Here is a 26,309-nt window from a genome sequence, read left to right on the forward strand (position 1 = left end):
AACGTGTGGCCCTCTTAAGGAAAGCTTATAAAGCAGCAATAGAACAGAGGAGACGGGAGATCAGGGAAGATGCCTGGGCAGAACTGACCTCCATAGACGTGATAAAAAACAGTGCCAAATTTTGGGCAGTGGTCAACCAACCTTACTTTGCTGACTCTAGTAACAATGTTTTACATTGTGGTATTCAGGAAGACAAGTGGCTTACCCATTTTAAGTCAGTTTATGAACAGGTGACTATAGGGGTTGATGGCTCAACCTCGTTGACTAGTCATCCATATACCTTAGTGGTGAATGAGGGTGAGGTGGCTGAAGCCATCAGTAAAATGACTAGTAATAAGGCTCCTGGCCCTGATGGCGTACCAGCTGATCTTTTTAAATCCAATATAGCAATATGGTCTAAAGTTTTATCCAATGTTTTTAACAGAATTTGTAAAATTGGTATCCCAATGACCTGGTTGCAATCGGTCATTGTTCCAATCTTCAAAAAAGGTAATAGAGGAGACCCGGGTAATTACCGCCCAATTTCCCTCATAGACTCCGCAGTGAAGGTCTTAGGCAGAGTGGTTCTGAGCAAATTAACTGATTGGCTTGAGGAAACAAATTCTTTGTCAGCATTACCGTATGGGTTTAGGAAGGGGCGCAGTACGATAGATCAGAGCCTCAACCTCCAATTGCTGATCGGAAAGTATACCTCAGCGAAGCAAGGTTGCTTATATATTGCATTTATGGACCTGTCCTCGGCCTTTGACCGAGTGAACAGGTCCAAGCTATGGGACTTGCTCTTAAAGATGGGTATGGATGAAAACATTGTATACTTTTTAGCCGATCTTCATAGGGACCTCACAGCCACAGTGAGATATGATCGTAAGGGGATTGTACGGGTAAGATATGCATAACCAATGGGGTTAGGCAAGGCTGCATCTTAGCCCCCCTATTATTTACCTTATATATTAATGGGCTGGCTAGTGTGCTAGGAGCAGCTGCTTGTAAGGATATCCCGAGGGCAGGCAAGTTTACCCTCCCCGCATTATTATATGCGGATGATGCCGCCCTTTTAGCGCGCACGCCTGTAGGGCTACAAAACCTTTTAAATTCCTTTTATGAGTTCATGTCCTCTTTGGACCTTAGCGTTTACTATACTAAATCCCATGTCATGGCTGTGGGTACAAAGGGCAGGCGTAGGAAGCTGATGACACTCCACTGTAATAGGAACAGGTTATCGAGGGTAACTAGATTCCCATACTCGGGGGTGGTCTTCGACGACAGTTCCACCTGGCTTCCCCAACTGTCTGAGAAAAGAAATGCTTTTGTTCGATCCATTTTTGCAGTTCTGGGCTTCTCCCGCAAACTGGGTGTAAAACCGCTACAGGCAGTGTTAAAGGTCTATGCCGGCAAATACGTTTCCATAGCCATGTATGGTGCAGACTTATGGGGATATAAGAAAGCTAAGTTGGTGCATATCGTTTCACTAGTAATCCTAGTATGTGTGCTTCAAGAAAAGCATTATGCCTAATCACCATAACCAACTTACTATATTGTACTGTATTGTTTGTGTTTGTGTTCCTATGTTCCAGGTGACTTAATAAGAAACGCTAAAAATAGCGAAAGGAACCTACACGACTTGTGTGAGTACCTCATTTTATGTTTTTTGTTTTTTTGTCCTGACAAAAGCTCTACAGACCCGGCTGGGCCCAAAGAGCTGAAACATGTTGACGCATCCATATATACATAGATATATGGTAATCTAGTTACTCGATTACATATATATCGATAATTTTTAACCGACAGTGTCAACCTTTTTCATTAAAAAACTTTTTGGAGACACACTGCCTTTTATAATAATTTCCCCTCCCTGTTATCCCTGGACACTTCTACCTGGACCAGAGGTAGCCTCGGGTGAGGCGGGCATACCACACACTTCTTGACTACCCTATGAATATGCCATGACACCTGACGGGGCGGATAAAAGATATACCGCATCGATTGAATCAGGCTGCCTATGAGGGTTGTCATAGTTGAACCAATGGTTTAGTAGATACTAGTGTCCATTCCTTTTTGATTAACTTTGGATCTAATCAGGGGAACTGAATGGACCGAAAATCCTCTTCCCTCCTTTTTGATAGAAATCATAGATACCTACTAACTAAGTTTAGGCTGAACAAATTCCATCTCCTTCTCTCTGGGCGCCCGTGTTGGACTAAGAACTCAGAATTAGAATTGTGCACTTGTGATGGACTGTCGATTATGGACACTGCTCATTTTATGTTCTTTTGTGGTTATTTTAAGGACATCCGGAAAAAATTCATTGTACCCCTACTTAAGGATAAAGGGTTTAGACAAGTGAAACCGGCTTTATTATATCTTCAACTGCTGTCTAATATGTGGGAAATTGTCAATGTTGCTACATTTTTAACTATAACTATGAGACTAAGGAAAAAACTAGTTAGTCTGAGATAACATCTTTGCATGGTTTACTTTTAGAAGTTTTTTTTTAATAATGAATTTATAATTAGTCGATTAGTCGATGTTCTTAGAAAATGTATATATCAATTTGGTATCTATTCTGTATAGTTTGTTTCTTTTTTATGCATGTTGTGCTGTCTGTTAACCATATTGCAAATTGGTACCTAGGTCCCTCTTTCTTCGGTACTTTTGAATACTTTTGTGGTTTTTGTAATGAACCGAATAAAGTATTTCTGACAGACTGTAGCCGAAGTGTTTCGATCCAGTAGGTCTTCTTCAGGGCTACAAATAAGTACAAAGCATATGCATTAAAATATGCACTCAAAGCACACAATATTTACATTTAAAACCAGTGCTCAGAACAAACACTGTCAAGGTTATGAAAGAAAAGCATTTCATATTTCTGAAATAGGTCACAAAAATAAAAAAGAAAAGCAATATTAAACAATTATTTACATTATAATAGTATTATTTCTCAAATGAGTTTACTGTATTTCCCATAATTTCAACCTGCTAAAGCTTTTACAGGGACGGGGAAAACTGACTACAACAACACATAATATTTCCAACCATAAGACTTTCTTTTGCAATAAACAGTGTTGCACTCTCAAGCTAGAGAACACCTGTCAATAGTCATCTTGATTGAGCCATCTATATGCCTGTGGCACAAACAGGGGCAGATGAGTGAGCTGCCAGTGCTCCTTTTATAACACTAAATCACACAGAAAGCATGGATAGGAAAAAAGGAGACAATGGAGGCCATGTTGGAAGTGGACAAGGAAGTCTTACATGAACCATGAAGGGGATACTGTAGAGCATAGTGAGACTAGGCACCTAACTTGGCATTTTTTGCAAAGCAGTCGGTGGTACATTGAAAAGTGCAGCAGCCATTGTTTCGTAAATCCAACGCAGGCAAAATGGTGAGCAGCAGCAATTCGGAAAATGGCTGACAAATGCAAAACTCGCAATAAAAAGAGCATTGGATTCTGGGTACCAAATGGATGTTTCGGAACTACTCAATCTGTAAACAATTTTCAAAAATTCAATTTTCTATGAATCTGGATATCTATAAATGAACAGTAAGACAAAAGGAAGGCTTCCTTTCAACTAGTGTCTGTTATTGGTATATAAATCCTGCCTGGATACCACAGAATAACCTGACTGAGTTTGTGAGCGTTTGTGCATGGGAAATGGGTACACTACAGTAAACATGTGTGATACGTCACGATATCTTGAAATATGAAAATGGTTTGACTGTGTACATAAGCACATCAGAAATGTTTGTTATTAGAAGTGTCAGCAGCCGAGAACCTAAATGTCTAGATTAGCTGGCTGTGTGCAGATTCCACCCAGCCCCCAGGATAAAAGGATGGGCAACAGGCAGCTTTGTAGCTGGTGGGAAATTATGTCCAGCACAACTACGTCTTAATCAGCAAAAAAATGTACAATGAATCTTTGAAAGCACTAAATGAAAAGCATCTACAAAACAAATGCAAGCTAAAAGTCATGTATGACTTTAACCTGGTTTTCCAGGAAAAAAGACAAATCAGTAAATACGTTAGTCACAAGGCTAAAGATGCGAGTGCATCACTACTAGTTTAACAAGTTCTCGGATGAGAAAACAATATTTCTGCAGATCATCAAAGTCTACCAAGAATATTCAGCGCATTAGAGGCTTCTGAGAAAAGCTGCATACTTTATGATTCCCTGCTGCTGTCCAAGGTTATTGAACAAGCAATGTGGCAATCGAAAACAGAAGTCAAGCTTAAGTAAAAAGAAGAAGCATCTCTTTAAAGAAGACAACCGTGCAGAGTGGCAAAAGTAGAGGATATGTATTGGAACGTAAAAAAGACAACGTAAGGGAGACCCACTGCCACGATGGCACGTGTCCTGCAATAAAAAGAAAAAGAAAAGACATGGCAAAGACAAAAACCGCCATTTTTAAGTAATCTGCAGACTTCGAGTTACAGTCCATACAAAACGAATTTGAAAAGATGGAATAGGCCTTCCAGAAAGTATCCAAGGCTGCCAAAAGTTAAGGATAAATTAGATCATGGGAAAGGACATTGTCAAGTGATTCATTGTTCAACAGTGAGGATATTTATTCATTGTATACACACGAGAAAATAAAGGATAGAAGAGAAGGATGGGTGTCCATCTGCAAAATTGATCATGGGTGAGGTTCTGGAACACCCTATGGGCCATATTATCAAGCACGGCGTTAGAATTAATGCCGATTTAGTGCCGCTAAATCGGCGATAATGGGCTTGATAATATGCCCTGGAGAATTCCAATAGAAGTCCATGTTCACACCAGAGCAGTTTTCTGCCGCTAAACCGGCGATAATTTTTAACGCCGTTCTTGATAATATGCCGCAATGTTCGACAGTGAGGTATACTGAAATTTCATGTGCATCTTCTGGAACGCAAGAAAGGAGGACAATCACCAATAAAGCCAGTAGATGTGTGCTTATTCGTGCGGAAAGCAGCAGATACATGAGGGGACTTTCTCACGAAGTATCCTTTAGAGAGATCAAGGATCTGAAGATGGGGAATGGTCGGTAAAAGTCCACAAGTAGAGTAGGATCACAATAAGCAAATGTGCAACCTTCTAAGGCACCTCGGAAACATATCGCCAAAAAAACAAAACACAAAAAGCACAGAAATTTAGAGGAAAATTGTATCAGAATTTTGCCCTACATTTCACGGTCTGTCTCAGTATAAATTAACCGTGTTAGTAAGATCTATTCTATTGTGAAGAGTCTATGACGGGATCTCTCGTCAAAGTGTATGCCTTGCTCTGGCCAGAGGGACAGACTCTTCGTGGAGGCATAATTGATGTTCACGTGTTATGTGAGCAAAAGCTTTGCTAGGAAGACATGGTCAAGCAAGAACTCAAATACAAGACAGATAGTTTTTATTTAAATTTCTGCTTGATACAGGAGAGCAAGGAAAAACAAGTTTGTTCTGAATTGACCATCTGCTTGCATTGTGATATGCGCATGGCATTATGTGTGTGATTATTTCAATTGTGGGTGAGCACATCATGCCAGGACAATATGTCCTAAAGCTGGAGACAATGATTAAGAGCAAAAATAGTGTAGGTGTTTGGCTGCACAATCTAAAGCTATCTGAACATGTTTGTTTGTGCTTCGCGAATGTCCTGTAAAACGTACCAGCCCGTGTGTCATTATTTCAATTGCAGGTTGGGCTCACTTCTAAATACAGTGCAATGTCTCCTGAGGGAAAATTATAGTGGATTAATGCAGGAGGTGTCTATTTGGCGAGGTAATCACCTGTATGATATCAAATAGAAGTCTCCAACCACTAAAGGAATGTCGTGTTCAGACAAGTTGTTATTGTTCTGAAAACTAAATGTTAGACTTTCACTGTGTGCAACTTCGCATCTGTCAGAATAAACAAAGGCATGTAGGTGCAATTGCAGTACAAGAAAGTGTTTGCTGAGTGAAACACACTGAAGCGTACTAGTGAATCAGGACATTTTGGGTCTGTATTAGGAAAAAACAAGACACCTGACACACACTTTTCTACAAATGCTCAAGCGGGAAGAAAATGTTAAAAAATATATGTTCTGTGCACCCAATTATCAATAAAACGTGCATGTTTGGCTGCACATGTAATCTAGCGTGCACAACATTCTGTCACATGTGGGCAAATTATCCTGCAATTTGTCTGCTTTTTAGGCCTCCATGATGATTGAATGAGTTCACCAGAGGGAGGTGGGAGCCTCAGATTTGACTCAGCATCACAGATGACTTTAAACCTCCAACAAAGGGCTAAACGTGCATACATCATGTCAGCGTGGCTTGGACACATTGGGGCAGATTCACAAGAAAGTGACTCAGTGCATTCCGCAAGCCATTTGGCTGTGCCACACTGAGTCACTTTCAAAGCACAGGGATGCGACATATTTACAACAATATGTCGCATCTCTGTGCTTCCCCCTGCGCTGGCGCACAAACTGATGCCATGCGCCGGCACAGACACCCTTGCACCATGGTGCAAGGATGCCTGTTTCGTGGGGAGTTTGTTTTTGTTCAGGAAGCACAAAAACAATCTGAAATGCCGTTTTTCAACTTCTATGTGTGCTGCATTAGCACACATAGAAATGGAAAAACGTCATTGTTTTAATGATTGTTTATCTGCAGGAAGGGAACCCTTCCTGTACATAAACAATCATTAGAGGTGATTTCCTCTTTCTAACTGTGCTGCAGAATGCAGCATGCATAGATAGAGGAAAAGAAAACTAGGAGAAAATAATACATTTCTCCCTGTTGCACCTCCCTACGACTCCCCTGGGGTGGCGTAGCATTCACACGCATTTCCAGTTTTACGATTCGTAAATCTGGAAATGTGTCTGGTTCCGTGGGTGTTGCTTGGGAACATCTTTTCAAAAACTTCCATTCCACAAAACATAATTTAGATGTTCATAAAGATATGGTTAACATATAGCCAAAGAACCAGGTAGAATAATGTACATAGCCCAGGTGGCAAATAAAGACCTTGAGCAGGTCACAAAGTTGAATAAACACACCTAAGCACATTAGCAGTTATAACTCACAAGTCCAGAAGGCACGAAGAGTGAGCACATTGAAATAATATGAGCACCAGATCTCCCAGACGAGCATACAAACTCCAACTGATCGAACACAGAAAAACAATCAACAAACAACTAATATCTAACGTTAATGGCACTAAATGTAAAACCATCAACAGAACTGATACGAATGAACTACTCAGATCAAAATCTGGCCATTGAGTTATGTCAGTGAGTTGGGCACTGACTCTAGTGTCCTGAGTGCCATATTGTCAATATTAATCTTGCAATAAAGAAAATATAACCACAGTGGGCAGAAGATAAAAACAATGAACCGAAATCCACCCATTATCAACTAGAGGATAGGGTCTGATTAATCGAGATGATGTTGATTCAGGCATGCTACAGTAACAATACAAGTAGATGCGAAGATCAACACCCCTTTTAGGCCGACAACAAAGGCCTTATTTAGAGATTGGCGGATGTGGGCCATCTGGCAAAAAGCAATAGATGTCACATCCTCTCTAGTTACTCTACAAGGCCTCTACTTGAGCCGTAAGTCACAGTGGAATCTACATGCGTGATAAAGAAACAAACCCTGGAAGTCTTTGCCCCATATTACATATAATGAAAGCATTACGAGACAAAAATAAAGAATAAAAAAAGATTTAAAAAAAAGGAATAGAGTTTCCATTTGTTACAAATTACTTCACACTTAGATGTCTGGAGAAAGAAAAAGTAAGATGGTTTTAAAGTCCAACCGATATTATAGACATATCTATCGAACTAAATAAGGCCACAAAAGCATAAGCATAAATTGAACGGCCCAATACACTTTAAATATATGTATAATTCTTGTATATATGATTCAAGCCTTTTAATCCCCACTCCCTTCTTTCCAATGAGTGATAGGATCCCAGATCTGTTTACCGGTTTTCCTTCCCCGTTTCCCCTTCCTTGCATAAATCTCAATCTCCAAATTATATGTCGTTAACAATTTGGCCAACCACTGATGAAATGTCGGTGGCAAAGGGTCGAGCCATACAGATGCAATACAGAGTCTCATAACTGCCATAGCTAAAAATAACTCTATTCCTTTTTTTTTAAATCTTTTTTTATTCTTTGTTTTTGTCTCGTAATGCTTTCATTATATGTAATATGTTGCCGTGCCATGTATATAAAAGTGGGAAAAACTATCCAATAAAAAAAAAAAAAAAAAAAAAAAAAAGGAAGCCTTTGCCCCAAAAAAGAAGTATCTTGCCCTTAGCACAACCTATCAATATGAATATTTTGCCCTATCAAATACTAAACCTACACTCAGTGCCCGATGAGCTAAGTCTTCCTAAGTGTAAATTTAATACACATAAAATGTGAAGAAGGGGCTACCCACAAAAACAGGTGCTAATAGCCAATTTGTTTTTTATTGTTGCCATAAGTAGTAGTAATTGGGAACACAATTATTTCAAATCTTATTAAGAAATACAGTTTTTACAGATGCCATAGAATTCTAATTATAATGAAGGTCAAAAAGAGGCCCACTCACAAAGGTATTTCTGCCGTAAACATACGATTACAGCCAAAATTAGTAAGCAGTGATTTGCATATTCATATGAAACAGATGTTGATAAAGGGTATCTGCAGAATTCCGTACAATGCTGTCCTTCAAAAAAGTGCAAACTTGTCCAATTATGCTTCTTGTGAATTCCTGAAATCTGTGTGATAAAATGATTTTACCAAAATATAATTTCTATTTTCTCAAGCAATATGTTTGGAAAGGAGGATGTGCAACTTAATCAGAAAAAAATATCATACCAAAAAGTAGGATTGCTGTTTTACTCGCAAAATCAGATTTTCAGTTTTGTTCTCCTTCAAGTGCTTGGATTCTCAGAGCCTCTTTTTCAGAGGTCTCTACTGACATTCTACAAGATAGTTTGAAAACATCAAAGTTGTAAAGGATTAACCCATTAAAATGTATTTCACATTGTGTTTGTGGTCTATGGTCACTATTGTAAGACTTACTTATATTAAAGGTAAGTGATAAGATCAAGTGAAGTATCAAATTCCTTATAACCTAATTTAGAGTTCGGACAAAGTTAACTCAGTTAGGATGGCCGAGGACAATACTGTCCCCATCCAGATAGACCCTGGCCAGCCAGATTTAGAGTTGTGCGCTGGCCATACGGACAACCCTCTCCATTGACAGGAACTTAGGTCATGGGGGGTTCCAGTCAATATAGAAAAAGTTTGACGGATGACCCTATCAACCATGACTACTGGCTGGAAAAACATTTTTGAAAAAAAGGAAAGAAAAGCAATGGTCCCACAACATGGGAGTTTTCTTCTAGGATGTGGGAGTTATTTTATTTATTTGCTGAAAAATCTTTACTATGTTCGCCTGAAATAGGAGGAGGTATTCCATTTACAGAGCCAAGCAGGGTTCCCCGGTGAGCTTCCACTGACTCCCCTGTTAAGATTTACAAAACAAAACAACCGCACAATGAACAATCACTCTAAGCAACGTTGAGCAATTCTAAACAACTCTGAAGCCCAATAGAACACATTTCTACCCTGTGGGTCCCTGAAACCTCTGTGAATTCACCATTATGTCTGGAGCCAAGAGGTTCTCCATTGGATTCAAGAGCCAGGAGGGTCCCCCAAACGTTTGTGTCTGCTGACAAGTGCTGACTGTTTGTGCAATAGGCACAAGGCTTACTCTCCCGCAGTAAGCAAAGGTGGCTGGCGATAGGGTGATGTGCCTTGTCTACGCAGAGGTGCCTCTTTGCTCTCTAAAGCAGGATCCGGTCTGAAACTACCCCCACTTGGGCCATTTGAGGAATCTATTAATCCCATAGGTGGATTAAAGCAAACTTCCTCTGTCTGTGGTCTAGAGTTCCAATTGCTCATTTGCTCTGGTATCTCTATGGATGCATGGCACTGGCTGACAAAGCTGCAAAGTAAGTCTGTCTCCCTTAAGCCCTCTCTGCGTATAAGATTACCTTACATACCTGAGTGAAGAAGGCAACAAAATGACAGCTTTGAAGCTCTGCTTGGGATGACTGATTCCGCTAATGGCATGCAATAGGACCAAATCTAAGCCTCTCAGAAATAAGGCGGCACACTTAAATTTGATTAAAGCTTGAACATGATCTTCCCTTCTTCCAGAAAGAGAATGAGGCGCATGGTGACCCTATCTCTATATTAGAGGTACTCGCCACTTCCACAGCAGTAAGGGGCCAATTTAAATCCAGATCTTTCACCCACTCTGTGTTCGACTGTCACACACGTTGTGAATTTAGCGACTGGGGAGTCTCATGATGAGGATTTTACATTACCTGATGTGGATATTAATCTGAGAACTTGTTCACCAAAGGTGACAGGTTTCCACAGGACCACACTTGGTTTATTGAAGGTAACTGTACTAAAATTCTTTAGTAATACACCAACAGTGCAATCATCGCCAACACTACCGACCGCAGACACACCTTATCTGGAATTGCCTGGGAATCTGCTTTGTAGTCTTTCAGATCAATTTGTGCATGTCTCCGAATCCCATAAGTGTCTGGAGAGAATCTTGTCTTCCATCTTAGGCCTTCTAGAAAAGTCTGTAAAATATGCAAATCGTATTCAAGACACATTGGTTGTGATCCTGACAGTGCTGATGGAACCAAAGTGGGGGCATTCACAAATCAGTACTTACAAGCAGCAATAAAAGAGACATGTTGTCAGAAAGGATACACTCTGAAGCGGCCCCCTCAGGAACAGATGACTTTTTCCCCAGATCCCACAAACCAAGACCAGTGACAATCGAGAATCCACTGTCTCTGAACTTAGCCCTGGGGGAAATGGCAAGTGGAAGACAAAACAAGAGAGACACACTTCTGGACACTGGCTCCTACTTCTGGAATTTAATCGGAAGCTCTGTAAAACAAACACAACAATTATCCTCCCTAAGACTATGAGTTACCTTCTAAAATTCTTACTACTCTCACATATTTAGAATAACTCTTACCAGCCCCTTAGGAGAAGCTAGCTACTCTCCGAGCTGTTTTACCTATTAATATCTTATGTAAAATCTGCTTAATTGGAAGAACCTGCTGGTACTTTCTACATCAGTTAGTTTTCAGTATAGTGTATTGCTCTGCTAGCAAAAGTTCTCCTCAGAGCGATTTTACAGTGTTTTAAAAGCCAGTCTTTAATATTCTTCCTTAGAAATTTAGGGGTCAATTAGGATGGCGGGAGGATCGCCACCGCCATGCAAGCGGTGGCGATCCGTCCGCCATCCTTGCCCGTCCGCCACCTATTTCCCCCCGCCATATTACAATGGCGGGGGGACCGTGGCAGACCGGAAAACCGTCCGCCGCATTTCCGCCGCGGTCGCCTTGCATACGGTCCGTGCATTGGGTGCCCGTTGCGGGCCCCCAGCGTGAAGGGGGTGGTGGGGGTGCACTTGGGGGGTACCTATGGTACCCCCCTGCAGTTGCATGCACAATGCGGCAGGCACCGCGCGGTGCCTGCCGCTTTGTGCATGCAAATGCACAGCATGCATTTTTAACTTTGCGGCGGGTGCTGCTTAAAGCAGCACCCACCGCAATGTTAAATACACGGGATGTGACCGCCAGGGTGGCGGTCACATCCTAATTCCAACGGAGGGACCGCCGCTGCCCCTGCGTACGGTCCATCCACCTCGGGGGTGGCAGACGGACGCAGGTCCGTCCGCCATCATAATCGACCCCATAGTTAGGGAAAAATGTTTTCTTAAAAAGTCTTTCAACATTAATTCTGTAGATTTTGAATTCTGTAATAGTATAGAAAGTTCAATTCTCATTACAAGTAATCGGTACTCTTTCTCTGAACAAGACTTTCGTTTCCAGGCTTTAAGGAAATACTGTTGCCTTTCTTGGTATAACTCAAGACCCTGGGCACCACTGGGTCACTGCGAGCTAGCAATATCACTCGAGAACCCTGGAGCCTCTAGGTCACTGTGATCGAAATACTTGAAAAAACAACTAGACACGCTTACTTGAATGTTTTGAGTTCTTCTCTTGACAGATGATACTCCAGGAATACTTGGTCCTTCAGGTCCTTAATGCGAGGAGAGCCAGAACTACCTCACCAGAACTTCCAGAGTGCCATTTGCTGAGGAAGGAATACATTATTATTTTAAACTTGCCCAAACAAACTCTTGATGCATCTATATTATCTACTTCCCATAGGAGAAGAAAAACGCCAACAAGATTCACAGGTTCCTTGTGAGAAAATCGGAGTTTTGACAGAGAGCGCGCACCACAAGGCTCCTGTAAGTTAAGTATCTCAGTTAAAGTGCGCAGCGCGCTAGTCGCGCATGCGCATTGCCAAGACATTTCGATTCGGGAGGAAACAACTAGACCGTGCACCACCACAGGAAGTGGGCACGGTCTGGTATCCTTCTGTCATGGCGGAACGCTGCAATTCACGTAAAACCAGCCGCAAGGAGCATCTCCAGCACGGATTTTGTTTCTTCCAACGGGGCCTTTACAAGCAGGTAAGTAAATGAAAGCCCAAGCGATTTCTGTAAGGTTCCCACCTGAGCTTAGAAGAGGGTTCCTGACAGTACCCCCCACCAAAAAGCGTCCCCCAGTCTGGGTTTTGTGGGATTGGCCTTGTGAAATTCTTTAATTAGTCTTGGAGCATGAATGTTAGTATAAGGCTTCCAAGATCTCTCTTCAGGACCAAAATTCTTCCAATCAATCAGATAATACAATTTGCCTTTTCTATATGTGGAATCTAAAATATGATGTACTTCAAACTCTTTTTCTGAATCTACCTCAATTGGTTTAGGTGTTGGGTGAACTCTTAAGTTAGGTGGACTTTACTTTAACAAAGAAACATGGAAATTGGGGTGCACCTTAAGGTAGGAAGGTAAGTGAATTTTGACTGTTACTGGATTTAGCATCTTTTCTACCTTAAATGGGCCAATGAATCGAGGTTGGAATTTTTCGATTTACTTTTAACTTAAGATTTTTTGTGGATAGCCAAACTTTAACTCCTGGGTTGAAAATTGGTTCTACTCTTCTTTTTTATCTGTATGTTTTTATAGAATTCCTTAGCCTTAGCCAAATTGTCTTTAACTTGCGTAAATGACCTCTGCATTTCAGATACAAACTCATCAACTGCTGGGACTGGACTTTCTTCCCTATCTAAAATCAAGGTTGGATGCCTTCCATAGTTTACATAGAAAGGAGAGTTCCCATTAGAAGAATGGGTTGCCTGGGTTGCCTTATTATAGGCAAACTGTGCAGCCCTGACCACTCCATCTTTTGATCCAAAAGATAAAGTCGGAGGTATTGCTCAAGCTCTTGGTTAACCCTCTCTGTCAGGCTATCAGTTTCTGGATGGTAGCTAGTGGAAAAACGAGTGTCAATTCCTAACTTTTGTGTAAAAGCCCTCCACAAATGCGAAACGAATTGTGTGCCCCTGCCAGAAACTAGAATTTTGGAAACTCCATGTAATCGCACTGTGTGTTGGGAAAAAAGCTGAGCCAAATGCGGAGGGCTTGGAGTCTTTTTTAATGGAACAAAATGTGCCATCTTTGAAAAAGAATCCACAAAAACCAAAATGGTAGTAAACCCTTGACTGGGAGGCCAAGGATGAGGTGGGGTTGGTAGAGGCATTAATTTTCCCTGTGGGGGTCTCCGATCAGTTTTTCCTCTTAAACATCTCTCATAAATGGTCACAAATTGTCGTATCTGTGGTTTCATATCTGGCCACCAAAAATTTCTCTCTACCAATTCCATGGTTTTAATGGATTCCCCTGTGTCCTGCAAGCAAATTATCATGACAAGATTCTAACGCCTTTTCTTGAAGCTCTTTTGTAGGAAGAAATAAACGATTGTGCTGATAAGGAAGACCATTCTTGATTTCTCTGCCTTCAGCTTCCTGAGACCATTCATTCATTTCTTGGACTGTCATGGCCTTTTGGACCTTGTCTACAATTTCTGAAGTATTGGTGTCTAGAATAATATTTTCTTCTGGAATCATGTTTTGCAGCTCTCTGTTGGACTCCAAAGAATAAGAATCTATTCGCGAGAGAGCATCTGCTTTAGCATTACTTTTCCCTGGTCTGAAAGTAATCACAAAATCAAAATCAGCAAAAAACAAGGACCATCTTAACTGTCTGGCTGTTAAAGTGCGAGCTTATTTGAGAAATTGTAAGTTTTGATGGTCGATAAACACAGTAACCTTGTGTTTTGCACCCAACAAATAATGTCACCATTCTACAAATGCACATTTTACTGCCAGTAATTCTTTGTCTGCAATTGAATAATTGCATTCTGGAGGATTCAGCTTTCGTGAGTAATAAGCCACTGGATGTAACTGGCCGGTGGTTGGATGCCGCTGAGATGAAATTCCCCCTATGGTCACATCGGAGGCGTCAGCTTCAACATAAAATGGATCTTCAGTTCTTGGATGTAGCAAAATGGGAGCTTGTGTGAAAGATTTTTTTTTTAAATTGGAAGGCTTCTTCAGTTTCAGCTCTCCAAACAAATTTAACTCCCTTTTTTAACGGTCGAGGTATTGAAGCCACCTTCTGAGAGAAATCTGAAATAAATCTTCGGTAGAAATTTGAGAATCCCAAGAAACTTTGACTCTCCTTCACAGATTTTGGAGAAGGCCATTCCTGCACTGCCTTGACCTTTGTTGAGTCCATACTCACTCCTTCGGGTAATAACACAAACCCTAAGAATTCCACGCGATTAAATTGAAAAGCACATTTCTCCAACTTCACGTGAAGATGATTTTCCAGCAATTTGGTTAAAATTGCTCTCACATGTTGTGTGTGCTCCTCCACCCTGTTTGAAAAAAACTCAAGATGTCGTCAATGTAAACGACAGCAACACTGTCCAAAAATTCACCCAACACATCGTTCACAAAATGCTGAAAGGCAGCAGGAGCGTTGCACAAACCGTATGGCATTACCTGATACTCAAATAATCCATATCGTGTTCGAAACGCCGTTTTCCACTCATCTCCAGGAGCAACCCTGATTAAATGATATGCTCCTCGCAGGTCCAGCTTAGTACAGACCTTGGCATTTTTTACTTGATCCAGTAATACTGAAACCAAAGAGAGTGGGTATCGATTCTTGATTGTCACCTGGTTTAAGGCCATATAGTCAATACATGAGCGGAGATCTCGATTTTTCTTCGGAATAAAAAAAGAGAGGGGATGATACTGTTATGTTATGTTATGTTAGTTGGCTTTTGTATAGCGCTGGTTCACCATCAGGTCTCTTCGCGCTTCTAGGGGGAATATTACAACAGATAATGCATGTGAGCTAGTGTGAACGAATGATTACGTAGTCAGTGCCTCCACAAACAAGATAGTCTTGAATTTTTTTCTAAATGAAAGGAGGACTGGTTCCGTGCACAAGTTTTCAGGTAGGCTGTTCCAGAGCTGTGGTATCAAGGTGGAAAAGGCTCTGCCCCCTTTACGAGAAGAATGAAAGCGAGGGGTGACCAGGCGACAAGCTACAGAGAAACAGAGGGTCTGAGCAGGGATATAATTCGTCAGGCGGTCCTTGATGTATGATGGGGCCTGCCCGTAGATGGCCTTATGAACAATGCAAAGGCCCTTGAAAGCTGCTCGCTGCCTAATAGGGAGCCAATGTAATTTCGAGAGCAGTGAAGAAGCGTGAGTCCGTCTTGGTAGATCAAAAATGAGGCGTACCGCATCGTTCTGCACAACCTGTAGTCTACTTGTTAGTTTCCAAGGGAGGCCGATGTAAAGGGCATTCCCACAGTCCAACCTGGACAAAATTGTGGCAGAAACAATAGCCTGTAGAGAAGCTGTAGTGAGGAGGGGAACAAGTTTCCGCAAACACCTAAAAAGCCTTGTGCAGTTGCCAACCACTGCCGACAATTGAATGTTCATTGAAAGTTCGGTGTCAATTTTGATGCCCAAACTTCTTACCATTGGGACTGGGGTAGGGATAACTCCCAGCTCCCGTGGCCCGAAAAGATCACACCAAGGGTTATTGATGTGTGGGACGACCAGAATTTCCGTCTTGTCTGGGTTTATTTTAAGTGAATAGTCAGTCATCCAGCTTGCTGTAAAGCGCAGCACCTCTTGTACGTGTTCCTGAGTAACACTGGAGTTGTTAATCCGTACAAGGAGCTGGGTGTCATCTGCATAATTGAAGACCTGGCAGTCCAATTGGGCCAGAGCCTTCACCAGTGGTTGTAGGTATAGATTGAAGAGCAAGGGGGACAACGCCGCGCCCTGCGGGACACCACACATCAAGGGGCCGGTGAACGATACCTGATCACCTAGCTGCACCCTCTGCGTCCAATTGGACAGAAGGATTCAAGCCATTGGTAGGCAGGTGCCTCTATACCCACATTGGCAAGGCGAGACAAGAGGGTTTTATGGCTGACCGTATCGAATGGCGCTGACAAATCTAATAAAATCAGGGCACTCGATACTTTCTTGTCAGCCATAACCCTTCCAGAACAGATAGCATCACCAGCTCCGTACTATGATGCGCTCGAAAGCCAGCCTGTCTAGGATGTAACAGTCTAAGTTCCTTAAGGAAGGTGGAGAGTATTTTGAGGACATATTGTTCAAGTACTTTAGCCAAATATGGGAGCTGGGAAATTGGCCTATAGTTTTTAAGGATAGAGGCATCCGCTCCAAACTTTTTAAGTAGGGGGATAACTCTAGCCTCTTTCAGCGCGGAAGTGAGAGAGCCTATTTCCAAGGAGGTGTTTAGTAGCTTGAGAATGGAACCTTCTAAACTAGGAGCAGCCAATTCGAAAATTCTCGGAGGGCACGGGTCTGCTGGCGAGCCTGATTTCACCCGGTTCACAAGGGGGAGAAGGGACTGAGCATCCAGAAGGGGAAATTTAGCAAGGCGGGCTTCAGGGGCAGGGGGGGCTGTAAGTTGAGGGGAGGAGCCACGCCTAATTGAGGAGTTCTCTATTTCTAGTAGAATGCCATCAACTTTTTGGAGGAAGAAGGCATGGAAAGCGTCGCAGTCTATATGGGGGGCTGATGACTTCGCCTCCGTATTTTGGCTGATTTCTTTCAAGATTTTGAAAGTTTCTTTTTGCTTATTTACAGCCAGCTGGAATCTGCCCTCATAATATTCTGCCTTCCTTTCTGTGATGCATGTTTATAGGAGGAGAATATAGATTTTTAGGAGTTGAGGTCCTCTAGCTTGTAATTTAGCCGCCACCTCCTCTCGGCTTGACGGAGGTTTTTTCTTAAATCCCTAAGTGTATCATTGAACCAAGGGGCGCCATGGCCTTGGTCTCTGATTTTTACCTTTCTTACTGGTACAATTTGGTCCAAGGCGGAGCGAATGTTAGCCATGAGTTGGTCGTTTTCCTGTACCAAAGTACTTGGCTGGGGATTAGTGCTAGTGACTGTATCTAGAGTGGCAGCTAGATGGCTTGCTTCAACCTTTTTCCAGTCACGTATCAGTCTCCAGGCTGGTGGTGACTGTAATGGCTGGCTGTCACTCAGAACCCAGCAGCTGACTACTGAGTGATCAGACCAGACACACGGTCTAATATTTATCAGTGTGGCACGCGGCTGCGATGACCAGATAAGATCAAGAATGTGGCCTTTGATATGAGTCAGGCTATCTACCAACTGACAGAGATCAAGTGCTTTAATCGCGAGATCAAACTGACGTGCTGTGGGATCCTTTAGAACATTGTCCCAGTGGAAGTTAAAGTCGCCTACTATTAATAATCTTTTGCAGCGAGTGCATAGATCCATAACAGCTTCCATGAAAAGGTCAGTGAAGGTGGGGGAGGGCCGCGGAGAGAGATAAACTACCATAAGTAGGAGGCAAATCTGTCCCCTCAAGGTGTTCAGCAAGGACTATAACAATCATGAGATGTTTCTTAAAAATAATGCCCACACCACCTCCTCTTTCATCTCCCTGTCTATTGTGCCATAGGGCCTCATAGTTATCTTGGAGGGCCGCAATAATGTCCGAAGCTGAGGTGTCCCCTAACCAGGTCTCGGTGAGTGCAAGAATGTCGATGTCACTCAAGTGGAGCAGGGTAAACACCTCTAGATGATGTTTCTGCAGGGAGTGTGTATTAAGGACTGTTATATTGAGTCCGGATGGTTTACTGGAAAGGGAAACCGCTGGAGCGGATGCGATTTCCCACTTGACTTCCACCTCATCTCTCAATATCTGATGTTCCTGGAGCTTCTCCCTAGTCCGCCTGTCTAGGTAATAGCTCCCTGATGCTAGGGACTTCAGTTCTACAGCTGAGTAGTTTCGTGGGAGCCAGGGGGGGTGGCCCCTGGTCCCGGATGGGTGCAGACGGGCGCAGACGGGCTTGCCTTTGGCGCGCCACCGGTGCGCCCGCTGCGCTCGTCCGCTGCACTGACAAGGCATGCTGCCTAATATAGGAAGTGAGGGAGGGAACCTCGACGCTGACGCTGCCAGAACAACTAGAGCGTCTACAACGCCAGCGCTATTCTTCAGGCGGGTCCGTTTCTGTCCCAGGACACCGCGTTAGCGCTGTGGTTGTAGGAAAGTACACAGTGCAAGTGAGAACAGTTTAAAAATTCAATTTAAAAGAGAGCGTTCCATGCAAATTCAGGAATAGTGCAAAATTAGCAGTAAAAACTGAACCCACCCCTCTGCAGTATGTGTGGTAAATTCAGCCCCCTAGTGCCAGAACAAGCGTCACTTCCGTCCTAATGTAGGAAGTGAGGGAGGGAGGGAGGGAGGGAACCTTGACGCTGACGCTGCCAGAACAACTAGAGTGTCTACAACCCCAGCGCTACTCTTCAGGCGGGTCCGTTTCTGTCTCAGGACACCGCGTTAGCGCTGTGGTTGTAGGAAAGTACACAGTGCAAGTGAGAACAGTTTAAAAATTCAATTTAAAAGAGAGCGTTCCGTGCAAATTCAGGAATAGTGCAAAATTAGCAGTAAAAACCGAACCCACCACTCGGCAGTATATGTGGTAAATTCAGCCCTCTACTGGGGACTGTGAGGGGCGTATAAATCCATTGGCTAGATGTTTGTCCAAATATTCCTTTAAAAATCGATTCTCAGTTTCGGTGAGCGCATAGATTCGACTACATGGTAAAACAGCTCCAAGCTCAATCTCAATCTTGCAGTCATAAGTACGTTGTGGTGGTAATTTTTCTGCTTCCTTCTTATTAAAAACTGCAGAAAGATCCTGATATTTCACAGGAATGTCCTTAATATCCAATGCGCAAATCTGGGCAGGGAGATGAGAGACCAAATTTGGAACCGGAGTATCCTCCACAACTCGGTCTTGTTCACAAAAGCAATTTTCCTTGCAAAAGGAGGAATCCATTACAATTGTCCTCTTACTCCAATCAATACGTGGATTGTGTTCCGTCAACCATGGGAGGCCGAGAATTAACTGAAATTGCGGTGCATCTATTAAATTGAAGGTTATAAGTTCCGAATGACCCTTTAGCCCAGTTAACTGAACTAACTCCGTTTCATGAGTAATCGGGCCAGACGATAAATTAGTGCAGTTGACTGCCCCCACAACCTCCAAAAATTGCTTTTCCACAAATCGTATTCCACTCTGACGAGCATATTTAATATTGCAGAAGTTCCCAGTGGCCCCGGAATCAATCATAACTGAGACTTCTTTGATTTCTTTATCTCGAAATTCCCTGCAAAAATGGCAATTAAATGAGGGGCAGCAGACTATAAAGTATTCATAATGTGTTGTTGTCCTGGAGCTGACTTTACTGACGCTTCCACCCGTGCAACTCCTTCTAGGGGCGAAGCCGATCTTTTACCTGTTGTGAAGTCTTGGGTTTCTTTGGGCATTCCTTAACAAAATGTCCCGTCAATCCACAATATAAACATAGCTGAGAATTTCTTCGTCTCTCCTTCTCTTCTTTAGTTAAGGGTCCTCTAACTGATCCTATTTGCATTGGTTCTTCTGTAGACACTCCTTCTGATTTCTTATGGCCTTCGGTTTTTACTCGATCAAACCGTAGAGGTGGAGGACGAAATTCTCTTTTCTCTCATGTCGACGTTCACTTAATCGCTGATCCAGTTGCAAAACTAAATCTATCAGTTCCGAAACTTCTGTAGGTCTTTGAGGAATTTGTGCTTAGGCATCCTTAAGCTCATCTTGCAGTTCTCTGTAAAATATGGCCGCTCTTTTTTACTCTGGCCAAATTGTTTCCACAACTAATTTGTTGAAATTCGCTAGACAGCCCACTAAATCTCGATTTCCTTGCTTGAGATCTAGCAATTCATTATTGGTTGCCTGAGAGGCAGAACGCTGATCAAATATCCGTGCAAACTCCACCTTGAAATTTTCGTAATTGAACAGAATTGGATCATTTTTGGTGACCAAAGACATTGACCACGCTGCTGCATCACCGGTCAGATACGACAAAATGAAAGCCACTTTTGCTTGATCTTCAGCAAAGATCACTGGGCAACACAAAAAGTGTAAAGAGCACTGCGTTAAAAAAATCGGAGCCTTAAGAGGATCTCCACCATACCTCTCGGGAGGAGCTAATGGAAAGATGGGCGAGATGGCATGAATCACCTGAGTGGAGATGTCAGAAGGGGAGGAGTTCAGGGTTGGAGATGAAACTCCTCTGAAAACAGACCCTGCGGCAACCAGATCATCTAGTCTCTGCCGAGTTTGAATGGACTCCTGGCTATATCTTCTAACCTCCTCCCTCAATGCCTTATTTTCTTCTAAGGTATTATTTAATTGTTCCTGCATGCTATTTAGGACACTAGTCAGGGCTTTTAAATCCAACCCTTCTGCCATACTGTCCAGGAGGGGGCCTGAAAATCCTCAATTAAGAGGTAGGCACTTCAATCTGTAAAGAAAGGATAAACTCTGAAGCGGCCCCCTCAGGAACAGATGACTTTACCCCAGATCCCACAAACCAAGACCAGTGACAATCGAGAATCCGCTGTCTCTGAACTTAGCCCTGGGGAAAGGGGAAGTGGAAGACAAAACAAGAGAGACATGCTTCTGGAAAATGGCTCCTACTTCTGGAATTCAATTGGATGCTCTGTAAAACAAACACAACAATTATCCTCCCTAAGACTATTTATTTATTTATTTATTTTTAGAGTTTTATATAGCGCGAACTTGAACCGATTAGGTCATCAGAGCGCTTTACATAGCACCAGTTCCGTTACATGTTATCAAAGCACTTTACATAGAATCAGTTACGTTACATAAGGAACACATTTCTTTTTGTTCTAGTGAATAGGGTTATCTCTTCACACGGGGGAAGGGATACACCTGGCTATACTTAGGATTACATGCGTTATAAAACAGGTACAACAGAAAAAAATTGCAAATGTACAAGAGATAGTCACACAAGGAGAAGGTGCAAAAGGATAAACTCTAGGCATATACTAGTGATATCTCTATCTACTTAGGGAGGGGATACACATGGATATACTCTAAGAGTCACATAGGAATGTTAGAGAGCAAAGCGGACTCCTGCATAAACTAGTGATTAGAGTTATCTCTATATATATAGGGAAGGGGTAAAACTGGATATACTCTAAAAATCACATAGGAATGGAAAAGAACAAAGCGGACTACTGCATGTTCAAGTGATTAGAGTTATCTCTATATACATAGGGAAGGGATACACATGGATATACTCTAACAGTCTCATAGGCGACTAGTCGTTAGAGTTATCTCTATATACATAGTGAAGGGATACACATGGATATACTCTAAAAGTCACATTGAGACTAGACATTAGAGTTATCTCTATATACATAGGAAGGGATATGACCGGAAATACTCTAATGGTCACATAGGAGTGGTAGAAAATACAAAGGTCTACTGCATACACTAGTGATTAGAGTTATCTCTATATACATAGGGAGGGGATATGACTGAATAATCTCTAAATCACATAGGAATGGTATATGGTGCCAGGTCTAAAGCAAATACCATTAATTAGAGTTATTACAATAAGTCAAAGAGCAGAGTTCCATAAGTGTGGATGCTGTCACAGCACAAAGGGAGGGTGGGAGGGATGCAAGGGTATGGAGAGAAGGGGAAGCACAAAAGGGAGGAAACATTTGAGGATCATCCACGGGGAAAAGGGTTAAGGCCGAGGGCATGGTAGGAGGACTAGAGTCCAGAGAAACTGTCCGAAAACAGCAGCCAAGTGTCGGTCAGGACAGAACAAAAGTCAATAAGTCCAGGAGAGAAGGTGGGAGCCCAGGTGAGAGATGACGCTGGAGGCCAGCCGCAGGCACGTCGCCATCTAGGAGAGCTTGTAGTCATCCGGCACGGTGGGCGTCAGAGAGCGCAAGGTGGTGGAGGTGTTGTTGCGATCACGCGTTGGCCGTGAGGCGCTGCCACGGCAGCCGGTGGGTTGTGTGTGGATACAACCACCCTGGAAGATGTGTGGCCTCCGGGAGCCATGAGCAGCACATTCAGAGCACTGGAGCCGTTGGTGCCATGCTGCAGGGGGGGGAGGGGGGAGTGATCCAGGAGATCCGACTCATGTTGCAGGACCACAGGGCAAAACGGAAGTGGCAGAGGCCCCCAAAGCGGCAGCCGGACGGGTGGCAGGCCAGACAGCCTGAGAGAGGGCCGCAGTATAGACAAGAGGCCGGGGAGAAGTTGGGGCGAGCCAGAGGTAGAGAGTCCCGCACCGGATTGCACTGAAATAGCATCACAATACTCGACCCAGGCCCGCCCAGTTTAAATTACAAATGCACTCAATCTCTCCGTCACAGGTGTAGGTGGATCAAGGTATCCGACTGGGAAAAGGTAGTGTAGCTAATCAATCAGCAGGCAAACAATCCCAGCATGGGCAGCAGGAGACACTCACCGCCATCGGGATCGACACAATCTTCTCAGGGCGCCCACACACATAATGACCAGCTGGAGGGGGGGCCGTTGCTCCGATAAGCAGGGGAAAGCAGCAAATCGAGTCCAATCATTGCTGCGGCGGTGGGTGAAAATCGCCTTCACAATCCAGTAGGGCCGGGTCGTCAGCCTTCCAGACCGGCACTTCCGCCACGCACCCTGCCGCTGTTGTTGCGTTAGTGGCCGGGCAGTCGAGTACCCCAGACCCCGGCTGCAGGCAGGGGCGGGCCGCAAACTTCAAGGCGACGCATCTCCGGCTAGGAAGCCGCCAGAGAGCTCGGGCGTGCACAGATCAGCACCGCTACATCTCCGCAGCACGGGAGCACAAGAGAGGCGCTAGCTAGGGCGCTAGAAGTGGCGGCGGGGGACCGCGGCCGGCGGAGCCGGGAGCCCGAGCGGCCATCTTGGACCGTGACTCCTCCCTTCTTGATGGTAACTATGAGTTACCTTCTAACATTCTTACTACTCTCACATATTTAGTAAGTATGGGCCAATTTTGCGGATCTGCGATCCGCAAATTCGCGCGAAATCGGCAAAAAAATCCACGAGTTCGCGGGGAAATCCACCAACTTGCGGATTTTTAGAGTAGAGTACTTTCTGGCTAATCAGTAAGTGCTACCTCGTTGGGTAAATGTATAGTGCTTTTCCTAACACCACAGCTGCATAAAGTGCCAGAAGAGTTGTCTCCAGTGACCATGTGTGTGTTACTATGCCATCGCACCGAAGGGTGCACGCAGGGGTCCCTTGAGTGAGCTGTCCATCATAGTGGGTAAATGGCAGGAAGACGGTGAAACTGCGAGTGTGTGGGCAGGGCCAAACCGGGGGGGGCTTCTATGCGAGTTCACATGCCTCTTGTGTGTAAAAAAGGTCAGAGACCGATCAGAGCAGCAGACGAGGAGAAAGAAGCTCCTGGTCACAGGAACTGCAGGGGGATTGAGCTTGTGAAAGTCAAGGATGCAAAGGCCTCTATCCAGCATCACAGGTAATTTTCGACAGTAGATATGGGGAGAAAGCACACCTGCCCTGCCTCGGCAAAGCTCACAATTGTTTTTGGGCTGATGAATGCGTTACTGACCTTGAGCTTCAACTCGGGCACCTGCTTTAAGTACTTCCTGTTGAGGTTTAATATTTATGCCATCGCGTCGAAGGGCGCAGGGGTCCCTTGAGTGAGCTGGCCATAAAAAAAATTAAAAATCCGCCCGCTCGCGAATTTGCAAATTTTCGGCAATTTCGCGAGATTCGCGCATCGCGAAATTGCCGAAAATCTGCAAATTTAGCTAGCGTAAAGGTTTTTTGGCCCATGCTTAATATTTAGAATAACTCTTACCAGCACCTTAGGAGAAGCTAGCTACTCTCTGAGCTTTTTTGCCTATTAATGTCTTCTGTAAAATCAGATTAATTGGAAGAACCTGCTGGTACTTTCTACATCAGTTAGTTTTCAGTATAGTGTATTACTCTGCCAGCAAAAGTTCTCCTCAGAGCGATTTTACAGTTTATTAGAAGTCAGTCTTTAATACTCTTCCTCAGAAATATAGTTAGGAAAAAATGTTTTCTTTAGAAGTCTTTCAACATTAATTCTGTAGATTTTGAATTCTGTAATAGTATAGAAAGTTCGATTCTCATTACAAGTAATCTGTACTCTGTCTCTGAACAAGTTTTTCGTTTTCAGGCTTCAAGGAAATACTTTTGCCTTTCTTGGTATATCTCAAGACCCTAGGCACCACTGGGTCACTGCGAGTTAGCAATATCACTCGAGAACCCTGGAGCTGGTAGGTCACTGTGAGCGAAATACTTGAAAAACAACTAGACACGCTTACTTGAATATTTGGAGTTCTTCTCTTGACAGAAGATACTCAGGTCCTTAATGCGTGGAGAGCCAGAACTACCTCACCAGAACTTCCAGAGTGCCACTTGCTGAGGAAGGAAAAAATTATTATTTTAAACTTGCTCAAACAAACTCTTGATGCTTCTATATTATCTACTTCCCATGGGAGAAGAAAAACGCCAACAAGATTCACAGGTTCCTTGTGAGAAAATCGGAGTTTTGACAGAGAGCGCGCACGACAAGGCTCCTGTCAGTTAAGTTTCTCAGTTGAAGTGCGCAGCGCGCTGGTCGCGCATGCGCATTGCCGAGACACTTCGATTCGGGAGGAAACAACTAGACCGCGCACCACTATAGGAAGTGGGCGCAGTCTGGTATCCTTCTGTCATGGCGGAACGCTGCAGTTCACGTAAAACCAGCCGCAAGGAGGATCTCCAGCACAGATTTTGTTTCTTCCAACGCGGGCCTTTACATGCAGGTAAGTAAATGAAAGCCCAAGCGTGAAAAGGGTTCCTGACACATGTGTAAAGTTGGAGCTTATCAACTGTGGGTTACAAGCCAGTACACCCAAGTGCTTGGAAGTAGATGGCTTAAGCCATCTTCTGGAAACAAATGATCATGGGACATAAGCTGATAAACCCCAAGTTAAGAAGATGCAGTGTTCAAGAAGCAGCAGAATGTGGATAGTACCAACTACACAATAAAAATCTTTTTTGACTTATGCTCCCTGAATCTAGTAGTGCCCTCTTCCTCAGTGAAGTCCTCCTGATCCGGGTCAGAGGCTTTTCCTATTTTTAGGCTTTAGGACCAGGTCAAAACAGGCTCGGTTGACACTTTAGTGCCTGTCTAGTCAAAAGAAAAAGCCACAACAAAAAACAGAGCTTGCGGGAAAGAAAGAGTGGTGAATTCCTAAAAAAAAAAAGGAACATAAAATGACACTTCCAAGTTATTGGTGATTCTGTTTTGAAGATAATGCTGAAGAATCCTGCTGATTGTTATATTAATGTTGTGATGGATAAGCTGGGTCTTTCTACAAAGAAGAATTTACCCTTTATTATTAATCCTTTGGTTAGCAGAGAGGTTGCTGCAACTATAGTAGATCCACTGTTCATTAACCTTTTGGCAGCTAATCTTAATCTAGCGACGGAACACTTTGTGTTGTGTCAAAGGAAAAGACAAACTTTATGTGGACCGGCGGAAATGACTCATCGTCCTCCTCTATCCCTGCTGTTACCTCTACATTGGATTTTTTAGCTTTATTTGGTTATGACAATTTTAAATTGTTTTTTTTTAAACTTTGTTTTCCAGTTTGCAACTTATCAAAGGAAATATACATGCAAAGCAGTTCACCGTGAGTTACAGCATCGTTGTCGCAGGAATAAAAACAATGGGGCATGTTTACAATAAGTGGCGCATCCCTGTATATCAGCAGGGATGCGCTACTTATTGTGCGCCATGCCTCCGTCACCATGGATGCGCCGCATTTACAATGCGGCGCACCATGGGGCAAAAACGGCACAGATGCGTGACGCATCTGTGCCGTAAAAGTGACGCATTGCTGGAGTTTCGTCGCAAGCGCGACGCAGCTCCAGCAA

At 43.3% G+C, this 26,309-nt stretch overlaps 1 long non-coding RNA gene across 1 annotated transcript; it reads right to left on the reverse strand.

Moving 5' to 3' along the window:
- Positions 1–2,454: 2,454 nt before the first annotated feature.
- On the reverse strand, positions 2,455–24,971 carry LOC144818618 (uncharacterized). The gene is made up of 5 exons (XR_013607145.1): positions 24,710–24,971; positions 12,041–12,156; positions 10,718–10,938; positions 10,503–10,622; positions 2,455–2,745 (listed from the first exon to the last, which is right to left on the reverse strand). It is a non-coding gene; the product is annotated as an uncharacterized LOC144818618 (long non-coding RNA).
- Positions 24,972–26,309: the final 1,338 nt, after the last annotated feature.

Source organism: Lissotriton helveticus, chromosome 2_1 (assembly GCF_964261635.1).
Source record: "Lissotriton helveticus chromosome 2_1, aLisHel1.1, whole genome shotgun sequence".
NCBI lineage: Eukaryota > Metazoa > Chordata > Amphibia > Caudata > Salamandridae > Lissotriton > Lissotriton helveticus.